Source organism: Bombina bombina, chromosome 5 (genome assembly GCF_027579735.1).
Source record: "Bombina bombina isolate aBomBom1 chromosome 5, aBomBom1.pri, whole genome shotgun sequence".
In the NCBI taxonomy this organism is placed as follows: Eukaryota; Metazoa; Chordata; class Amphibia; order Anura; family Bombinatoridae; genus Bombina; species Bombina bombina.
In genome coordinates, this window is record NC_069503.1 from 34638148 (window position 1) to 34661435 (window position 23288).

Below are 23288 nucleotides of genomic sequence, written 5' to 3' on the forward strand. Positions count from 1 at the left end.
TCTCATTCAGACAATATAAAGACTTTTCCTGAATGGGTAAATGACTCTGTCTCTAACAATAGCCGGTAGAAAACATAATTTATGTAAGAACTTACCTGATAAATTAATTTCTTTCATATTGGCAAGAGTCCATGAGCTAGTGACGTATGGGATATACAATCCTACCAGGAGGAACAAAGTTTCCAAAACCTCAAAATGCCTATAAATATACCCCTCACCACACCCACAATTCAGTTTAACGAATAGCCAAGTAGTGGGGTGATAGAAAAAGGAGTAGAAAGCATCAACAAAAGGAACTGGAAATATAATTGTGCTTTATACAAAAAACATAATCACCATAAATAGGATGGGTCTCATGGACTCTTGCCAATATGAAAGAAATTAATTTCAAGTAAGTTCTTACATAAATTATGTTTTCTTTCATGTAATTGGCAAGAGTCCATGAGCTAGTGACGTATGGGATAGTAATACCCAAGATGTGGTACTCCACAGAATCACTAGAGTCACTAGAGAGGGAGGGATAAAAATAAAAACAGCAATTTTCCGCTGAAACAATTAAATCCACATCCAAAAGAATGTTTTTCTCATAATTGAAAAGAAAAAACTTAAAACATAAGCAGAGGAATCAAACTGAAACAGCTGCCTGAAGAACTTTTCTACCAAAAACTGCTTCCGATGAGGCAAATACATAAAAACGGTAGAATTTAGTAAATGTATGCAAAGAAGACTAAGTTGCTGCTTTGCAAATCTGATCAACTGAAGCTTCATTCTTAAAAGCCCATGAAATGGAAACTGATCTAGTAGAATGAGCTGTGATTCTCTGAGGCGGGGCCTGACCCGACTCCAAATAAGCCTCATGAATCAAAATTTTTAACCAGGATGCCAAGAAAATTTCAGACGCTTTCTGACCTTTCCTAGAACCTGAAAAGACAACAAATAGACTAGAAGTCTTCCTGAAATCTTTAGTAGCTTCAACATAGTATTTCAAAGCTCTTACAACATCCAGAGAATGCAAGGATCTCTCCAAAGAATTCTTAGGATTAGGACACAAAGAAGGAACAACAATTTCCCTATTAATGTTGTTAGAATTCACAACTTTAGGTAAAAATTTAGGTAAAAACTGCCTTATCCTGATGGAAAATCAGAAAAGGAGATTCACAAGATAGAGAGCAGATAATTTGGAAACTCTTCTAGCAGAAGAGATAGCCAAAAGGAACACCACTTTCCAAGAAAGTACTTTAATATCCAAAGAATGCATAGGCTCAAAAGGAGGAGCCTGTAAAGCATTCAAAACCAAATTAAGACTCCAAGGAGGAGAGATTAATTTAATGACAGGCTTGATATGGACCAAAGCCTGCATAAAACAGTGAATATCAGGAAGCTTAGCAATCTTTCTGTAAATTAAAATAGAAAGAGCAAAGATTTGTCCCTTCAAGGAACTCGTAGACAAACCTTTATCCAAACCATCCTGAAGAAACTGTAAAATTCTAGGAATTCTAAAAGAATGCCAGGAGAATTTATGAGAAGAACACCACAAAATATAAGTCTTCCAAACTCGATAATAAATCTTTCTAGAAACAGATTTACGAGCCTGTAACATAGTATCAATCACTGAGTCAGAGAAACCTCTGACTAAGCACTAAGCGTTCAATTTCTATACCTTCAAATTTAACAATTTGAAATCCTGATGGAAAAACGGTCCTTGACACAGAAGGTCTGGTCTTAAAGGAAGTGGCCAAGGTTGGCAACTGGACATCTGGACAAGATCCGCAGAAACTGTGAGGCCATGCTGGTGCTACCAAAACCACAAACGATTGTTCCATGATGATCTTGGAGATCACTCTTGGAAGAAGAACTAGAGACGGGAATATATAAGCAGGTTGGTAAAATCAAGGAACTGCTAACGCATAAACCAACTCGGCCTGCGGATCCCTGGACCTGGGAAGTTTCTTGTTTAGATGGGAAGCCATCAGATCTATTTCTGGAAGACCCCACATCTGAACAATCTGAAAAAACACATCTGGATGGAGAGACCACTCCCCCGGATGTAAAGTCTGACGGCTGAGATAATCTGCTTCCCAATTGTCTACACCTGGGATATGTACTGCAGAAATTAGACAAGAGCTGGATTCCGCCCAAGAAAGTATCCAAGATACTTCTTTCATAGCTAGGAGACTGTGAGCCCCACCCTGATGATTGACATATGTCACAGTTGTGATATTGTCTGTCTGAAAACAAATTAATGGTTCTCTATTCAACAGAGGCCAAACCTGAATAGCCCTGAAAATAGCATGGAATTCTAAAATATTGATTGGTAACCTCGCTCTTGAGATTTCCAAACCTCTTGTGCTGTAAGAGATCCCCAGACAGCTCCCCAACCTGAAAGACTTGCATCTGTTGTAATTACAGTCCAGGTTGGACGAACAAAAGAAGCCCCTTGAACTATACAATGGTGATCTAACCACCAGGTCAGAGAGAGTCGAACATTGGGATTTAAAGATATTAATTGTGATATCTTTGTATAATCCCTGCACCATTGATTCAGCATACAAAGCTGGAGAGGTCTCCTATGAAAATGAGCAAAGGGGATCGCGTCCGATGCTGCAGTCATGAGACCTAAAACTTCCATGCACATAGCTACTGAAGGGAATGATTGAGACTGAAGGTTCCGACAAGATAAAACCAATTTTATTTGTGTCTTGTCTGTTAGAGACAGAGTCATGGACACTGAATCTATCTGGAAACCTAAAAAGGTGACCCTTGTCTGAGGAATTAAGGAACTTTTTGGTAAATTGATCCTCCAGCCATGTCTTTGAAGAAACAACACTAGTTGATTCGTGTGAGAATTGGCAGAATGTAAAGACTGAGCTAGTACTAAGATATCGTCCAAATAAGGAAACACGGCAATAGCATGTTCTCTGATTACAGAGAGTAGGGCACCCAGAACCTTTGAAAAAATTATTGGAGCTGTCGCTAGGCCAAATGGAAGAGTGACAAATTGGTAATGTCAATTTGAAGAAAAGACTTTACCCCAGGAAAGAAAAAATAACTTCCTAAATATGTTTCCCAATTTTGAAACTGATAGTCTGCAAAAGGAAATATACATAAACCTGACTCATGGCAAATATAAGTACAATACATATGTTTAAAACGTTATATTAATACATAAATAGTGGTGTCGCAAACCTAAAAATCTCGGTTCGCGAACGGCCATTGACTTCAATAGGCAGGCAAACTTTAAAACCAACAGGGACTCTTTCTGGCCACAATAGTGATGGAAAAGTTGTTTCAAGGGGACTAACACCTGGACTGTGGCATGCCGGAGGGGGATCCATGGCAAAACTCCCACGAAAAATGACATAGTTAATGCAGAGTCTGGTTTTAAGCCATGAAGGGCATAAATCACCTAACATTCCTAAATTGTTTGGAATAACGTGCTTCAAAACATCAGGTATGATGTTGTATCGATCAGGTAGTGTAAGGGTTATGCCCGCTTCACAGTGACAGACCAAACTTCCCGTGTAATGCACCGCAAACAACCGCAAACAGTCCATTTGCACAACCATGAGATAGATAGATTTGATAGATAGATACATAGATTACATAGATCAATAGATGCAATATACATTTGATAGATACGATTGATAGTTAGATAGATTTGATAGATATATAATTTCCCAGACAGAGAATTACAAGACGTGTGGTCTGGGACCCATGGTAAGGTTCCCAGAGGCAGTTGTGGCGCCAGGGGACGTGTATATGGCATGGATTTTAGGAACCGGGAGATGGAAAAAGATGCTTGGTCGGTCCTCCTACTTCAAATTTTGGGCACTGCACGTGCAATCTACTGTGGCACCAGATATGAGTGGTGTGTTAAGTAGTACTATTCTGATCAGTTTAATACCTGTTACTCCCCCTATCGGGGGAGGTGTATATGGCATGGATTTTAGGAACCGGGAGATGGAAAAAGATGCTTGGTCGGTCCTCCTACTTCAAATTTGGGGCACTGCGCGTGCAATCGTGGCCGGACTTTTAGCCAACGGACATTTGTCCCACGGACATTTGGCCAAAACACCAGTGGCTGTCACAAAACAGTCCGGCCACGAGATAGATAGATTTAATAGATAGATACATAGATCAATAGATGCAATATACATTTGATAGATACGATTGATAGCTAGATAGATTTGATAGATATATAATTTCCCAGACAGAGAATTACAAGACGTGCGGGCTGGGACCCATGGTAAGGTTCCCAGAGGCAGTTGCGGCACCAGGGGAGGTGTATATGGCATGGATTTTAGGAACCGGAAGATGGAAAAAGATGCTTGGTTGGTCCTCCTACTTCAAATTTGGGGCACTGCACGTGCAATCGTGGCTGGACTTTTAGCCGACGGCCATTTGGCCGAAACACCAGACAGAGAATTACAAGACGTGCGGTCTGAGACCCATGGTAAGGTTACTTCGTTTTGCACAATCGAGTACAGGTTGGGGATTGCCTTCTGTGCAAAGAAATTTTGGCCGGGTACCTTTCACAGCGGTGTCCCCTATCAGGGGATGTGTATATGGCATGGATTTTAGGAACCGGGAGATGGAAAAAGATGCTTGGTCGGTCCTCCTACTTCAAATTTAGGGCACTGCGCGTGCAATCTAATGTGCCACCAGATAGGAGTGGTGTGTTAAGTAGTACTATTCCTATCAGTTTAAAAGTGTCTTTTTTTTGTTTTTGTTTTTGAAGCCACAGTGCAGCACCAGAGGCCAGAAAAATTTGGCATGTACACATGCCTGAAAAATTAGGTATTGTTGCAGCCGCTGCTATAGCAGCGGCCAGAAAAATTTATGTTTGTTTCCCAGGCAGAAAGTGCCCTAAAACATTGCGGCTTGAACCCTAGTTGGTGGCGGATAAGTCACGCAAGTCATCCGGCATTTGAAGATAAAATACAGCAGCGTGTGGACCATTTTTAGCCCAAGGCAGCTCATCTCATCAGGCCTTTTTTACTTGAATGTATCGCCCAATGTCAGTCCCTTCGGGATCCATCCCTCATTCATCTTAATAAAGGTGAGGTAATCTAGACTTTTTTTGACCTAGGCGACTTCTCTTCTCAGTGACAATACCTCCTGCTGCACTGAAGGTCCTTTCTGACAGGACACTTGAAGCGGGGCAGGCCAGAAGTTCTATTGCAAATTGGGATAGCTCAGGCCACAGGTCAAGACTGCACACCCAGTAGTCAAGGGGTTCATCGCTCCTCAGAGTGTCAAGATCTGCAGTTAAGGCGAGGTAGTCTGCTACCTGTCGGTCGAGTCGTTCTCTGAGGGTGGACCCCGAAGGGCTGTGGCTATGCATAGGAGTTAAAAAGCTCCGCATGTCCTCCATCAACAGCACGTCTGTAAAGAGTCCTGTCCTTGCCGGCGTGGTCGTTGGAGTCGGAGGATTACTTTCAGCTCTTCCCCTGTTAGATTCACGTTGTGCTGTGACATCACCCTTATACGCTTTGTAAAGCATACTTTTTAATTTATTTTGGAAATGCTGCATCCTTTCCGACTTGTTGTAATTCGGTAACATTTCTGGCACTTTATGCTTATACCGGGGGTCTAGTAGCGTGGACACCCAGTACAAGTCGTTCTCCTTCAGCTTTTTTATACGAGGGTCCCTCAACAGGCACGACAGCATGAAAGACCCCATTTGCACAAGGTTGGATGCCGAGCTAGTCATGTCCCGTTCCTCGTCCTCAGTGATATCACTGAAGGTATCTTCTTCCCCCAGCCATGTACAACACCACGGGTACCAGATAGGTGACAACGAGCACCCTGGGATGCCTGTTGTGGTTGGTCCTCCTCCTCAAAGCCACATTCTTCCTCCTGACTCCTCTTCCTCACAATCCTCTTCCAGCATTGCCGCAGGTCCAGCAAGCGATGCTGATAAGGCAGTTTCTGGTGGTGATGGTGACCACAACTCTTCCTCTTCACGCTCATCTACAACTTGATCCAGCACTCTTCGCAGAGCACGCTCCAGGAAGAAAACAAATGGTATGATGTCGCTGATGGTGCGACTGACTAGGTTTGTCACCTCCTCAAAAGGACGCATGAGCCTACAGGCATTGTGCATGAGCGTCCAGTAACGTGGCAAAAAAATTCCCAGCTCCGCAGAGGCTGACCTAGCACCCCGGTCATACAAATACTCGTTAACGGCTTTTTCTTGTTGGAGCAGGCGGTCGAACATTAGGAGTGTTGAATTCCAACGTGTCGGGCTGTCGCAAATCAAGCGCCTCACTGGCATGTTTCGCCGCTGGATATCAGAAAAGTGCGCCATGGCCGTGTAGGAACGCCTCAAATGGCCACACACCTTCCTTGGCTGCTTCAGGACGTCCTGTAAGCCTGGGTACTTATTCAAAAAGCGTTGTACGATCAGATTACACACATGTGCCATGCACGGCACATGGGTCAACTTGCCCAATTTCAATGCCGCCACCAAATTACTTCCGTTGTCAGAAACCACTTTGCCAATCTCCAGTTGGTGCGGAGTCAGCCACTGATCCACCTGTGCGTTCAGGGCGGACAGGAGTGCTGGTCCGGTGTGACTCTCTGCTTTCAGGCAAGTCAACCCCAAGACGGCGTGACACTGCCATATCTGGGATGTGGAATAGTACCTGCGGAGCTGGGGGGGTGTCGTTGATGTGGAGCAAGACGCAGCAGCAGAAGAGGACTCAGCCGAGGAGGTTATGGAAGAGGATGGAGTAGGAGGAGTAGAGGAGGTGGCAGCAGGCCTGCCTGCAAGTCGTGGCGGTGTCACCAACTCCTCCTCTGCAGAGCCACGCATTCCATGCTTAGCAGCCGTCAGCAGGTTTACCCAATGCGCAGTGTAGGTGATATACCTGCCCTGACCATGTTTTGCAGACCAGCTATCAGTGGTCATATGGACCCTTGCCCCAACACTGTGTGCCAGACATGCCATTACTTCCTTTCGCACAATCGAGTACAGGTTGGGGATTGCCTTTTGTGAAAAGAAATTTCTGCCGGGTACCTTCCACTGCGGTGTCCCAATAGCTACAAATTTTTTGAACGCCTCAGACTCCACCAGCTTGTATGGTAAAAGCTGGCGGGCTAAGAGTTCAGACAAGCTAGCTGTCAGACGCCGGGCAAGGGGGTGAGTTTTTGACATTGGCTTCTTACACTCAAACATGTCCTTGACAGGCACCTGACTGTGGGCAGATGAGCAGGAACTGCTCCGGAAGAGAGACGGAGTGGCAGATGGTTGAGAGGGGGCAAGGAGGACAGCAGTGGTTGACGTGGCTGAAGATGCTGGACCAGGAGGAGGATGGCGGCTTTGAGTTTGTGTGCTGCTTCTACTCATGTGTTGATCCCATAGACGTTTGTGATGTGCGATCATGTGCCTTCGCAAAGCAGTTTTACCTAGGTGGGTGTTGCACTTCCCACGACTCAGTTTCTTTTGCCACAGGTTGCAAATGGCATCACTGTTGTCAGAGGCAGACACACAAAAAAAATGCCACACTGCTGAGCTCTGCGATGACGGCATTCTGGTGGTGGCAACAGCATGCATTGATTGGCGTGCTGTCTGGCTGACCCCGGGTGCCGATGCATGCTGTCTGACTGTGCCAATAGCTCTTTGCGACGACCTCCCCCTGCTTCCAACTCGTCTCGTCCTCCTTCTCTCTGTCTCCCCATCTGAACTTTCCCCCTGTTCTTCTCTTCTAGTGGGCACCCACGTGACATCCACGGACGCATCGTCATCATCAACCGCTTCACTTGTATCTGACAAATCAACAAAGGAAGCAGCAGCGGGTACAACATCATCATCATCACACCGTACGTCCATGTCTGTAATGCTGCCTGACTGAGACATATCACTGTTATCTACATCCTCTGTCAATGATGGTTGCACATCACTCATTTCTTCCAACTGATGTGTAAAAACTCCTGACACATCAAGTGAAGAAGCTGTGGTGCTAGTGTTGGTGGTGGCGGCAGGCGGGCGTGTGGTGGTAACTTGAGAGGTGCCCGAAGATAAGCTGGAGGAGGATGGTGCGTCAAGGTTCGGAGCGGAAGCTATAGAAGATTGGGTGTCCTGTGTTAAAAAGTCAACTATGTCCTCCTCAGAACTTTTCGAGTTCATGGGACGAAGCCTCTGAACACTGGGCATTATTCTACGGCCAAAGGGAATCACAGCACCACGATGGCACCTGCGGGGTGGCCTGCCTCTGCCTGTCATTTTTTTTTTAAATGTACACTTACACTACTATTAAACAAGATATGAGTGGTGGCACTGGGCAAGTGGGCACAGTATACGCTGTGAGCCTGGCACACACACGCTGGCAGGCAGGCAACTGCAATTAGATTACACTAGCAGACTGATTTTTCACAGTCAAAAAAGTTTTTTTTAAAAAAAATTACACTACTGTTACAACAGATATGAGTGGTGGCACTTGTTGGCAAGTGGACCTGGCACACACGCTGGCAGGCAGGCAACTGCAATTAGATTACACTAGCAGACTGATGTTTCATAGTCAAAAAAGTTTTTTTTTTTTTAAATTTACACTACTGTTACAACAGATATGAGTGGTGGCACTTAGCAAGTGGGCCTGGAACACACGCTGGCAGGCAAGCAACTGCAATTAGATTACACTAGCAGACTGATGTTTCACAGTCAAACAAGTTTTTTTAAAAAATATTTAAACTACTGTTACAACAGATATGAGTGGTGGCACTAGTTGGCAAGTGGGCCTGGCACACACGCTGGCAGGCAACTGCAATTAGATTACACTAGCAGACTGATGTTTCACAGTCAAAAAAGTTTTTTTTTTTTTAAATATCTACACTACTGTTACAACAGATATGAGTGGTGGCACTAGTTGGCAAGTGGGCCTGGCACACACGCTGGCAGGCAGGCAACTGCAATTAGATTACACTAGCAGACTGATGTTTCACAGTCAAAAAAGTTTTTTTTAAAATATTTACACTACTGTTACAACAGATATGAGTGGTGGCACTAGTTGGCAACTGGTCCTGGCACACACGCAGGCAGGCAACTGCAATTAGATTACACTAGCAGACTGATGTTTCACAGTCAAAAATGTTTTTTTTTACAAAATTTACACTACTGTTACAACAGATATGAGTGGTGGCACTAGTTGGCAAGTGGGCCTGGCACACACGTTGGCAGGCAGGAAACTGCTATTAGATTACACTAGCAGACTGATGTTTCACAGTCCAAATAGTTTTTTTTTTTTAAATTTACACTACTGTTACAACAGATATGACTGGTGGCACTAGTTGGCAAGTGGGCCTGGCACACAAGCTGGAAGGCAGGCAGGCAACTGCAATTAGATTACACTAGCAGACTGATGTTTCACAGTCAAAAAAAAATTTAAAAAAAAAAATTACAATACTGTTACAAAAGATATGAGAGGTGGCACTAGTTGGCAAGTGGGCCTGGCACACACGCTGGCAGGCAGGCAGGCAACTGCAATTAGATTACACTAGCAGACTGATGTTTCACAGTCCAAATAGTTTTTTTTTTTTTAAATTTACACTACTGTTACAACAGATATGAGTGGTGGCACTAGTTGGCAAGTGGGCCTGGCACACACGCTGGCAGGCAGGCAACTGCAATTAGATTACACTAGCAGACTGATGTTTCACAGTCCAAATAGTTTTGTTTTTTTAATTTACACTACTGTTACAACAGATATGACTGGTGGCACTAGTTGGCAAGTGGGCCTGGCACACACGCTGGCAGGCAGGCAACTGCAATTAGATTACACTAGCAGACTGATGTTTCACAGTCCAAATAGTTGTTTTTTTTAAATTTACACTACTGTTACAACAGATATGAGTGGTGGCACTAGTTGGCAAGTGGGCCTGGCACACACGCTGGCAGGCAGGCAACTGCAATTAGATTACACTAGCAGACTGATGTTTCACAGTCAAAAAAGTTTTTAAAAAAAAAAATATTTACACTACTGTTACAACAGATATGAGTGGTGGCACTAGTTGGCAAGTGGGCCTGGCACACACGCTGGCAGGCAGGCAACTGCATTTAGATTACACTAGCAGACTGATGTTTCACAGTCAAAAAAGTTTAAAAAAAAATAAAAAATTACACTACTGTTACAACAGATATGAGTAGTGGCACTTAGCAAGTGGGCCTGGCACACACACTGGCAGGCTGGCTGGCAACTGCAATTAGATTACACTAGCAGACTGATGTTTCACAGTCAAAAAAGTTTTTTTTTTTTAAATTTACAATACTGTTACAACAGATATGAATGGTGGCACTAGTTGGCAAGTGGGCCTGGCACACACGCTGGCAGGCAGGCAACTGCTATTAGATTACACTAGCAGACTGATGTTTCACAGTCAAAAAATGTTTTGTTTTTTTTACAAAATTTACACTACAGTTATAACAGATATGAGTGCTGGCACTGCAGGCAGGCAACTGCTTTTAGATTACACTAGCAGACTGATGTTTCACAGTCAAAAAAGTTTTTTTTTTTTTAAATTTACACTACTGTTACAACAGATATGAGTGGTGGCACTAGTTGGCAAGTGGGCCTGGCACACACACTGACAGGCAGGCAACTGCAATTAGATTATACTAGCAGAATGATGTTGCACAGTCAAAAAAGTTTTTTTTTTAAATATTTACACTACTGTTGCAACAGATATGAGTGGTGACACTAGTTGGCAAGTGAGCCTGGCACACACGCTGGTAGGCAGGCAACTGCAATTAGATTACACTAGCAGACTGATGTTTCACAGTCAAAAAAGTTTTTTTTTTTTAAAATTTACACTACTGTTACAAAAGATATGAGTGGTGGCACTAGTTGGCAAGTGGGCCTGGCACACACGCTGGCAGGCAGGCAACTGCAATTAGATTACACTAGCAGACTGATGTTTCACAGTCAAAGTTTTTTTCTCTTGCAAGGTGTATCCAGTCCACGGATTCATCCTTGTGGGATATTCTCATTCCCTACAGGAAGTGGCAAAGAGAGCACACAGCAGAGCTGTCCACACAGCTCCCCCTCAGGCTCCACCCCCCAAGTCATTCTCTTTGCCGCTCTAACAAGAGATGTTCCAGATCCCTGGGCATTAGAGATCGTTGCTCAGGGATATCTTCTAGAATTCATACGCTGTGTAGAAGATCTACTCAAGATGGGAGTGATATATCCAGTTCCAATTGCAGAACAAGGACTGGGTTTTTACTCAAACCTGTTTGTGGTTCCCAAAAAGGAAGGAACTTTCAGGCCAATCCTGGATCTAAAAATTCTAAACAAATTCCTCAGAGTTCCATCATTCAAAATGGAAACCATTCGGACAATCTTACCGATGATCCAGGAAGGTCAATATATGACTACCATGGATCTAAAGGATGCGTACCTTCATATTCCTATCCACAAAGATCACCATCAGTTCCTAAGGTTCGCCTTTCTGGACAAGCATTACCAGTTCGTCGCCCTTCCCTTCGGGTTGGCCACCGCTCCCAGAATTTTCACAAAGGTGTTGGTGTCCCTTCTAGCGGTATTAAGACCGCGGGGCATTGCAGTAGCACCTTACCTAGACGACATCTTAATACAGGCGTTGTCTTTTCACAGAGCCAAGGCTCATACGGAAATTGTTCTGGCCTTTCTAAGGTCTCACGGGTGGAAGGTGAACGTCGAAAAAAAGTTCTCTGTCCCCGCTCACAAGGGTTCCCTTCCTGGGAACACTAATAGACTCGGTAGAAATGAAAATATTTCTGACGGAGGTCAGGAAGTTAAAGCTTTTAACTACTTGCCAAGTTCTTCATTCCATTCCTCGGCCATCTGTAGCTCAGTGCATGGAGGTAATCGGATTAATGGTTGCGGCAATGGACGTAGTCCCTTTTGCCCGAATACATCTTAGACCACTGCAATTGTGCATGCTCAAACAGTGGAATGGGGATTATGCAGATTTGTCTCCTCAAATACAACTGGACCAGAAAACCAGAGATTCTCTTCTCTGGTGGTTGTCTCAGGATCACCTGTCTCAGGGAATGTGCTTCCGCAGACCGGAGTGGATCATTGTAACGACCGACGCCAGTTTGTTAGGCTGGGGCGCGGTCTGGGACTCCCTGAAAGCTCAGGGCCTATGGTCTCGGGAAGAGTCTCTTCTCCTGATAAACATTTTGGAACTGAGAGCAATATTCAACACGCTCCAGACATGGCCTCAACTAGCGGCGGCCAAATTCATCAGATTTCAGTCGGACAACATCACCACTGTAGCTACATCAATCATCAGGTAGGAACAAAGAGTTCCCTAGCGATGAAGGAAGTAACCAAAATTATCAGGTGGGCAGAGGATCACTCCTGCCATCTATCTGCAATTCACATCCCAGGAGTAGACAACTGGGAGGCGGATTTTCTAAGTCGTCAGACTTTTCACCCGGGGGAGTGGGAACTCCACCCGGAGGTTTTTGCTCAGCTGACCCAGCTATGGGGCATTCCAGAATTGGATCTGATGGCGTCCCGTCAGAACACCAAACTTCCTTTTTACGGATCCAGGTTCAGGGACCCCAAGGCGGCATTGATAGATGCTCTAGTAGCGCCTTGGTCCTTCAATCTGGCTTATGTCTTTCCACCTTTTCCCCTTCTCCCTCGGCTGGTAGCCAGAATCAAACCGGAGAAGGCTTCGGTAATTCTGATAGCGCCTGCGTGGCCACGCAGGACTTGGTATGCAGACCTAGTGGACATGTCATCTGTCCCACCATGGACACTGCCATCGAGGCAAGATCTTCTAATACAGGGTCCATTCAAGCATCCAAATCTAGTTTCTCTGCAACTGACTGCTTAGAGATTGAACGCTTAATTCTATCTAAGCATGGGTTCTCTGAATCAGTTATAGATACTCTGATCCAGGCTAGAAAGCCTGTCACCAGGAAGATTTACCATAAGATATGGCGGAAATATCTTTGTTGGTGTGAATCCAAGGGTTACTCGTGGAGTAAGATTAGGATTCCAAGGATACTGTCTTTCCTCCAAGAAGGATTGGAGAAAGGGTTGTCAGCTAGTTCCTTAAAGGTACAGATATCTGCTCTGTCTATCCTGTTACACAAGCGTCTGGCGGAAGTACCAGGCGTTCAAGCGTTTGCACAGGCTTTGGTCAGAATCAAGCCTGTCTATAAACCTGTGGCTCTTCCATGGAGTCTAAATTTAGTTCTTTCAGTTCTTCAAGGGGTTCCGTTTGAACCTTTACATTCCATAGATATTAAGTTATCTTGGAAAATTTTGTTTTTGGTAGCTATATCTTCTGCTCGAAGAGTTTCAGAATTGTCTGCTTTGCAGTGTAATTCACCCTATCTGGTATTCCATGCAGATAAGGTAGTTTTGCGTACCAAACCTGGTTTTCTTCCTAAAGTGGTTTCTAATAAGAATATTAACCAGGAAATCATTGTTCCTTCTCTGTGTCCTAATCCATCTTCAAAGAAGGAACGACTGTTACACAATCTTGATGTGGTTTGTGCTTTAAAATTCTATTTACAAGCAACTAAAGATTTCAGACAAACATCATCTTTGTTTGTTGTTTATTCTGGTAAGAGGAGAGGTCAGAAAGCGACTGCTACCTCTCTTTCCTTTTGGCTGAAAAGCATCATCCGATTGGCTTATGAGACTGCTGGACAGCAGCCTCCTGAACGAATTACCGCTCATTCTACCAGAGCTGTGGCTTCCACATGGGCTTTCAAGAATGAGGCTTCTGTTGAACAGATTTGTAAGGCAGCGACTTGGTCTTCACTGCATACTTTTGCCAAATTTTACAAATTCGATACTTTTCCTTCTTCGGAGGCTATTTTTGGGAGAAAGGTTTTGCGAGCAGTGGTGCCTTCCGTTTAGGTTACCTGCCTTGTTCCCTCCCTTCATCTGTGTCCTAAAGCTTTGGTATTGGTATCCCACAAGTAAGGATGAATCCGTGGACTTGGATACACCTTGCAAGAGAAAACAGAATTTATGCTTACCTGATAAATTACTTTCTCTTGCGGGGTATCCAGTCCACGGCCCGCCCTGGCGATTAAGTCAGGTTAAAATTTATTTTTGTTTAAACTACAGTCACCACTGCACCCTATGGTTTCTCCTTTTTCTCCTAACCGTCGGTAGAATGACTGGGGGGGCGGAGCCTGAGGGGGAGCTGTGTGGACAGCTCTGCTGTGTGCTCTCTTTGCCACTTCCTGTAGGGAATGAGAATATCCCACAAGTAAGGATGAATCTGTGGACTGGATACACCGCAATAGAAAGTAATTTATCAGGTAAGCATAAATTCTGTTTTTTTAAATATTTACACTACTGTTACAACAGATATGAGTGGTGGCACTAGTTGGCAAGTGGGCCTGGCACACACGCTGGCAGGCAGTCAGGCAACTGCATTTAGATTACACTAGCAGACTGATGTTTCACAGTCAAAAGTTTTTTTTTACAAAATTTACACTACAGTTACAACAGATATGAGTGGTGGCACTGCAGGCAGGCAACAGCAATTAGATTACACTAGCAGACTGATGTTTCACAGTCAAAATTACACAGGCAAAAAAAAAAGATGTTCTAGCCCTAAAAAGGGCTTTTTGGGGTGCTGTCCTTACAGCAGAGATCAGATGAGTCCTTCAGGACTGTAGTTGACACTGAATACACTAGCCTAGCTATCAATTTCCCTATAAAATCAGCAGCAGCTACACTATCCCTCCTCTCACTAAGAATGCAGGATCAGAATGAATCTAAAATGGCTGCTGCCCAGGAGCTGGGAGGGTCTGGGAGGGAGTGTCTGCTGCTGATTGGCTGAAATGTGTCTGCAGACTGTGAGATACAGAGTCAAAGTTTACTCAATGATGACGAATAGAGGGTGGATCGAACATCGCATATGTTCGCCCGCCGCAGCGAACGCGAACAAGCTATGTTCGCCGGGAACTATTCGCCGGCGAACTATTCGCGACATCACTATACATAAAGTGCCAAACCATAGCTGAGAGTGTCTTAAGTAATAAAAACATACTTACCGAAAGACACCCATCCACATATAGCAGATAGCCAAACCAGTACTGAAAAAGTATCAGTAGAGGTAATGGAATATGAGAGTATATTGTCGATCTGAAAAGGGAGGTAAGAGATGAATCTCTACGACTGATAACAGAGAACCTTTGAAAAGGTTTCCCGTGAGGAAAACCATAGAATCAATAGGTGATACTCCCTTCACATCCCTCTGACAAACACTGTACTCTGAGAGGAAACAGGCTTCAAAATGCTGAGAAGCGCATATCACAGAATCAAGCACAAACTTACTTCACCACCTTCATAGGAGGCAAAATTTGTAAAACTGAATTGTGAGTGTGGTGAGGGGTGTATTTATAGGCATTTTGAGGTTTGGGAAACTTTGCCCCTCCTGGTAGGATTGTATATCCCATACGTCACTAGCTCATGGACTCATGTCAATTACATGAAATAAATAGGAAGTAAGCCTCCCATTTGTGAATAAATCTTTTTATTCATTTTTCTGGATCCCCCTTTGTACCTGCCTGCTCAATTAGCATCTGGGTATGTACTTTGCTAATTAATTGCTGGAAGGGAAGAGTTTTTTCGTTTGCCCATCCTGACAAGATTATTTGTTTAGCTAGCATGAGGACTGTAGTTATAAAGGTATCGTACTTAAATGCCCTGTCTTTAGGTATTAAAAATATCACATGTTGTGGGGGGGCAGAGCTAACTGCCATACAGACCAGACGCAATATATCAGAGCTCCTCCATAAACAGGCTCTAAAAATACTTAAAAACTTAGGAACTCATCTACACAAGTGAAATTTCCCTACAAGAGGAAGTGTACAACTTTTACCCCTGCTCAGTGGGCTAAGAACAAACTAATTGTGAGTGCTTGAGACACTTTAACTCATCGGTCCGGATACTGGGGGCCCGCAACTACAAACTCCTGGAGGCTTTAATCAGCAGTCCCGGCTCACTTGCGCTATACCCTGGACTGCATCAGCTGAGGAGGATTGTCTACACTTGCTCCGGAGGGTCGGGGATCCGCTCCGGAGCCTAACTGTCTGCATCACAGCTGTACTTGCAACGGTCACGGATAGCTGCTACCGGTCCTGCCGAACAACGCAGGAAAAAAAATACAAAGGTCACAGTGAGTAGCGGCCGGCTTTGCATCGGCTAGTATTTTCCTAAGTGTTAATATTACTGCGGCCACATTTCATAGAAAATACCTGTATTTGTGACTAGACTGTGAGACTGTCGGGCGTTACCTTAGTTGTGGCGCGAAACGCCATCTTTCTCTGCTGCGCAACTTTACACTGCAGTGCAGCAATAGCAGGCAATTAAAGAATCATAACGCTCTCCACCTTTTTAATAAACAGAGCCTCTTGAGTGGGGGCACTTTACTAGCTTGGTGTTGGATTGAGCATTTCAAGTTATATATAACCACTTGCCTTCTTATTGAACTTGGTTATTTTGCACTACAGGACAAGACAACCATGTGCTAACTCAGCGCAATAGGCTACACTAAACTGTGGATTGAATGTCCTAGTGGGTTTTGTTGAACTGTAAAGCGCCCCACATTCCAGCTTAAATCGCTCTCCCTATATTTTTGGTGACTTAGTCAATTCAGTGACACTCCAGGATCACCCATATCTATTGTACTGTCTATTAAACAAGGGAAGGAGAAAGGAAGAAAGAAAGAAAAATGGAGAGGAAGGGGGAAAAAGAAAAGAAGAAGGGAACAAAAAATTAACACATAATCTAACTAACTGAATTGTTTATTCATTATATTCTCACTGGAACAGCATATTTTCCTGACAGTTATACTAAATACTGGAATGTAAAAACCATTATATACTTTACTGATTTAATCTTGTGCAGTTAATCAGATAACCACTACAAAACACACTCTCCTCCCTTTCCTGCTGTACACAGTTGCAGCGGGTCATATCCTAACTCCTTTTTCTTTCCTGGTCCAGTGGAGACAAATCCCCTGGGGAGTGTGTTCACTGTTACTTTCTTTGTTACCAGCTAAACCCCTGGTCATCCTACACCCAAGTGTTAGACCAAATAGCGGGCTAGATATGTCCGGCTGAGCTCCACGCATGACAGGGGGGGCCTGGGGGATGCCTGTAATGCCATATCCTTAAGTGTGTTTCAGCAAGGTAAAACCCTACTCTACGCTGGGAGCTAACTCTCGCATACTTTGGCGATTTATAAGCGAACATTTCAACCTGCACTCTGTGTATGTCATTTACTCTAATTGAGATTTGAAGATGTCTCATTCACAACGGAAGAAAAATAATAACAAAGCTAGCTCTGGGATTAAACGGACTGTTGCTGATCACTTTGGTACTTCAGGTGACTCTCTTTAAGCTCATTCAATGATGGCAATGGAGTCCATTTCCTCTCCTCCTTCTAGTCCTGAATCATCATCTCTATCTATGGCAGCTATTCAAAATCTGCAAACTGGGGACCAATCCCAGGCTTCTTCATCCTTCAGTCCTTGAAAACTCTACTGGATGACCATCATGCCTCATTCTCAGAGCTGACCTCCACTATTGCTGATTTAAAAAAAGATTTGCACTCCACCACTGAGAGGCTTGATACTGTCGAGCGAAAACAAGATCTTGTGGTGGATCAATCAAATCTACCCAATTATACACAGATCCTAGCAGGTAATATAGCTGAATTAGAGGATAAGATGGCGGACCTAGAGAATAGGTCCTGCAGGAACAATCTTTGCATTAGAGGCATACTTGAGGAGATCACCAATCCAGAATTACTGCCGTTCCTAATAGAATATTTTACTCTCTTAGCCAAACCTCAATCTACCACAGAAAATATGGTTGACAGAGCCCACAGATCTCTGAGACCTCGGGGATTGCCTTCTGAACAGCCAAGGGATGTCATTGTGAGATTACACTTTTATACCTACAAGGAACGACTACAAAGAGCTACGTTTCATAATATGGAAATGCCTGAGAGATTCGCCAACATCAAGGTGTTCACGGATCTCTCTCCCAGAACTCTTCAACAGAGGAAAACTTTCAGCGACATAACAAAAAGTCTTCGTCAGAATAACATCAGATATAGATGGGGGTTCCCCACGAAGCTACATGTCTCTAAAAATGACCGCACTTTCACCATCACCTCTGTCTCCCAAGGCCTCTCTCTGATCAAATCTTGGGATAAGGGCTCCACCTCTGTGTAGGCTGAAGATGAAGCGGTGCATAGAGATAACAGGAAGGATCAACCCCTTCCCTTGGTTGGAACTTCAGTCCCACCTCTCATTCAACCTTCTCAAACTACACTGAGGCCTTGTGCTTCAGTCTGGAATCCTATGCCTCAACGCAAGAAGCGTGATTTTGATCCCTCCCTCCTTGAGGGAGATACTTGAAAAACTGTGGGATATGAGGACCATATCTGGTAACGTAACAGAGACACTGTTTAAAATTATCTTTATGTATCAAATAGTAAGTTTTTTAGGTTGAAATGTTTGAATTGTTTATGCATATACTATATTTTCCTCATTATAACGGTGAGAAGTATGTCATAACTTAAAGGCTGAAAAGTTTTACTTATTTAGGCTTATATAATATGTTCTTCATAATATCTGGGAGAAATGGGTCAGCATCATGGTAAATTGCCTGAATGGGGTCCGCGCTGGCCCTCAACTTTTAGATACATCTGCTAATATAGGCTACAAAACATGCTGTAAGAATATACGTGGAGGTCTTAGGGGGATGAATGGGGGTGTGATTGTGAGTGTGAAAGGTTTTTTTTTTTTTCCCTTTCTAAGATCATCTACGCAAAAGGTTTAATGTAGCCAACATTTTCTACGTATATGTTCCTTTTAAATGTGCCTATAATATCTGCTTTGAATATTGGATTGTTCTTTATTACTCTATATCTAAGGTTAGCTCGTTTTATAAGGTTTATGTAGTTTATTAAGGTAATGTGTATGAAAATTAAGCTAAATGCGGTGACCTTAATTATAACTTGGCAAACTTATTAACCTGACAAGATAAACCATGGTAGATGCACCATGATACTTTTTGTATTTCCTCAACTTTAACCATAGAGAGAACTATAGATACCACTGTGCATCTAATTAGAAGTGTAGGGTTTATTGTTATTTCAACATGTCCTAATTCTTGTTGTAACTAGAAATAATGTGCCTATGTATATATGTGTGGCATTTCTCCCCCTTGTTCCCCCCCCTCTCCTCTCAACTGCAATTATTTTGTATTCGGTTGTTCTCTGGTCTATAGAAGGAGAAGAAGATCAGGGAATAACAGCCTCTTGAATCACACTGTGTCTATTGCACTCATTCATACAGGAAATCGATGTGTTCACTATATTGTTGGGTTTCTATTTCTATTTTTAGGAGCCTAACAAGCCCCCCCCCCCCATCACCCATTCATTTAGTCATCTGCTTATTCATTCACCCACATTTTCATCCATTTAACTATATGACTAGGCACGCTGGGCTTTTTTTTTGTTTTTGTTTTTTTGTTATTGCTTATACATCTTATTTTAGCAATCAGGAGCTCAGTTAGCCTCTTCTTCCATTTATTCACTCACTCACCCATTTATTCATATAACTAATCACTCATCCACTCAGTGTTTTACCTATCCATTAATTTTAATCCATTTACTCATATATTAATCCACTGACCCATTCACTCATTTACTCACCCACTCTCTCACCCATTAACTCAACACCTTAATTTTTTCTTTAGTAAAACAGTAAAGCTCTGAGTTAACTTTCATTGATCCATTGTTCACCATATATTGCTATAGTTCTCTGGTAAATTGTGTATCAGTTTTTTCTAGCGCGGTTTATCCTCGTATATACCGCAAAACTAATTACAAATTTTCTTTTTGTTTTTTTTTCCTTTTTATTCTCATGTAGCCTTGTAATTTCCTAGTGTACAGGGAAACCCCTCTTTTTTTTTCCCTCTCTCTCTCTCCTCCTCTTTCCCTCCCTATCCCACCATGTCTGTTACATGTATCTCACAAAACGCTAGGGGACTTAACTCCCCCACTAAATGTAGCTTATTATTTCACTCATTAAAATTCTTGAAAGCAAAGGTTGTTTTTCTGCAGGAGACCCATTGGCGAATCAATGACCCGATACCCATTCGTTCCTCCCAATTCCCGGTGGAAGAGACAGCCTCCTTCACAAAAAAACAGAGGTACGGCCATCTTGATTCATAAAGATATCACTTATGAGAAAATATGTGTAGAGGCCGACCCCCAAGGGAGATTCATTGTGCTGGTTTGTAAATTGGACGGTAACATTTATACACTAGCATCTTACTACGGACCCAACTCATCCCAGGTCAGACATCTTAAGAAATTTTTAACTCGCCTAGAAAAAATAAAACAGGATCTTTTATTACTTGCGGGCGATTTCAATATGGTTATAGACCCTAAAATAGACAAGAAACTTCCCAGTAACAAATTCTTAGATAAAGCCACTATTGATATGTCCAAAAAAAATTTCACCCTACTAACTCAGGCTAATCTCTTTGACGTGTGGTGATCCTTTAATTCTTCCAGTAGGGATTATACTTATTATTCTGGAGTACATGATTCTTACTCCAGAATCGACTTTTTCTTTAGCAATCCTTGGCTTTTAGATAAGATAAAGGGTTCATCCATTGGGGAGGTAACCTGGTCAGACCATAGCCCAGTTTCTATTCAATTATCCGGACTGTTACAAACTGCTATTTGTAACTGGCCCTTTAAATGGAAAATTGCCCTGCTTCCCTGGATTTTGGAGAAGCCTATTTGCCAGCCTCCTTCCTCATGACTATGGCCCCTGGAAGATTGTGCCCCTGAGAACATATTAACTTTTATTGGGTGTGTATGGCCCTTTAAGAACCGTCTGGGGACATATTGTGACTTTGGTGAACAGTGCCCCTTTAAGACTATGCCCCCAGACCTGTAAAATAACTTGTCCCTGGCTTTCTCCCACTTGGTTCAGTAAATAGGGCTTACTGAACCAAGTACCACACAGGCAGAGTGTTCCACAGAAAGGGAGCACTGTTACAAAAGCATTCGTTTTCATTGTGTGCCTTTAAGTGCTATGTGACAGACCCTTCGGTCAGAACTAAAGAGTTAAATTTTGTTCAGCTTCAAGAGCCTATTCTAAATACAAGTTTGCTGGGATCAGCTCTAATTAAGTTTAGTGATAAACCTTCCCATTGTCTAATCAGACTGCTAGTGATAAGGTGGACTGCATTGTTTTCTTGTGTGTAAATTGTTATCTGCTGAAGAAACGTAATTCTACTATGGCCTGTAAAAGGGCGTTGTCTCTATCTAAATGTATCAAATGTGTGATTGGGGATTTTATGCCTCCCCCTGAGAGTGTCTTTTTTGCATGTAACCTCAATAAAAAGCAGGCTGTGTGTTCCAGCACATCAGACCTTTTCTGACCCTCTAACTTGCAGCTTTGACTCATGTTTGTAGGGGACAGCTATAATCACTACAGGGATTGCTATGCTCTATATACTCCCTTAGCTACTGAGCTCCTGTAAGAGCTCTTGTTCCTGATCCTGCTTCACGCTACAGAAGGAAGAGGTTCACCTACTGGAGCCTGGTCGTAGGTCCAGGGCGCAGAGCAGACAGCGAGATACCAGCCCAGCAGCGGTGGTTCGTAGAGTCTGCATTACTTATGGTGGCTACGCAGCAGTTATAGTGTCTACGGTGCTGAAGATCCGTTGGTGAGCGCTAGGAGCATCCTTTTCTACGGTCCAACTTCCAGCCAGCCTGGAGGCAACCGTAACACGGACTATCGGAAATAACTCTTAGACCCCCTTGGCGCTTGATAGATTCATTGTTATCGATACCAGGAAAGACTGAAAGTTTTGAATCAGAGATAAAAACGTTTCTTGAATTAAATGATAGAGGAGATGTTAATGATTTTCTCTTGTGGGGAGCGCTCAAAGCTTATTTACAAGCTCTTTTTTATCAAACTTCAAGCACAAACTCGTAAGAAGACCTTAGTATCTTTAGCTCAATTGCATATGGAATTAAGATCTTTAAAAGAAACTCATAAGTCATCTTTAGACCCATCACTTCTACCAAAAATATCTTTGACACAACAAAAACTTGGCATGTTGGAAAATAAGAGGGTTCAGGATAGACTGTGAGAAAACAAAAAATAGTTTTATTCCAAAGGGAACAAACCTGACTATTTGCTAGCCAGGAAGTTGTGAGAGAGGACGGCCCAATCCAGGATTCCCTATTTGATATCTAATAATTGCAAAGTGACCAATCCTAAAGATATAGGTCTAGAGTTCACCCAATATTATGCTAACCTATATAATTTGCAACTCTCGGGAGGTCAGGTAGCCCCTAAGGCAAGGGATATTAAATTCTTTTTGTCAACCCTGTCTCTGAACAAACTTACCCCTGAGCATATTGCGACCTTAGAAACCCCGATGTCGACGGAAGAAGTTAAAAATGCTATTCTATCCCTAAAACCAGGTAAAACCCCTGGACCGGATTGTTACTCGGACATCTTTTACAAAACCTTCAGTGGTTGCTTGACACCTATACTAACATGTGTTTTTAACTCAGCGGAAAGACTGGGATATTTCCCAAATTAATTCCTTCAGGCATCCATAATAACCCTACTTAAACCCGGAAAATCTCCAGATGCTTGTCCTAACTTCAGACCAATCTCCCTTTTGAATTTGGACGCCAAGCTCTATGCGAAAATCTTGGCTGTGCGCCTTAATAAAGTGATTCCCTGTTTGGTGACCCCAGACCAAGTGGGCTTTACATTGGGATGACAGAGTCCCGATAATACAAGGAGACTGTTGAATATATTCTTTGAAGCGGGTCGGCTCGGTCAAGAGTGTGTTGCGGTGTCACTAGACCCCGAAAAGGCGTTTGACCGGGTCGACTGGCTATATATGAAAGAAGTGCTACTACATTTTGGGTTCACACCTTCTATTTGTACTAAAATTTTAGCTTTGTATTCCAACCCTTCAGCCAGGGTGAGAGGTCTTGGCTTTTTGTCTCCCGAATTCAAAATTGCTAATGGGACCCGACAGGGGTGTCCTTTCTCCCCATTGAATTTTGCCTTTATGATGGAGCCGCTGGCGGAGGCCATCAGAGAGTCCTCTGAGATCCTGGGGGTTCCAATTTATAATACCACCCAAAAGGTAGTTCTGTTCACAGATGATTTGACTGTTTTGGTCACCAATTCTCTGAAGTCACTGCCGAGACTGTTTGATTTGCTGGAAACATTTTCTACCATCAGTATGTATAAATTAAATT

The 23288-nt window shown here is 43.2% G+C and overlaps 1 pseudogene; it reads left to right on the forward strand.

The window, feature by feature from the left end:
* LOC128661261 (zinc finger protein 208-like) overlaps positions 1–23288 on the forward strand; it is a 1066060-nt pseudogene that overhangs the window by 240849 nt on the left and 801923 nt on the right.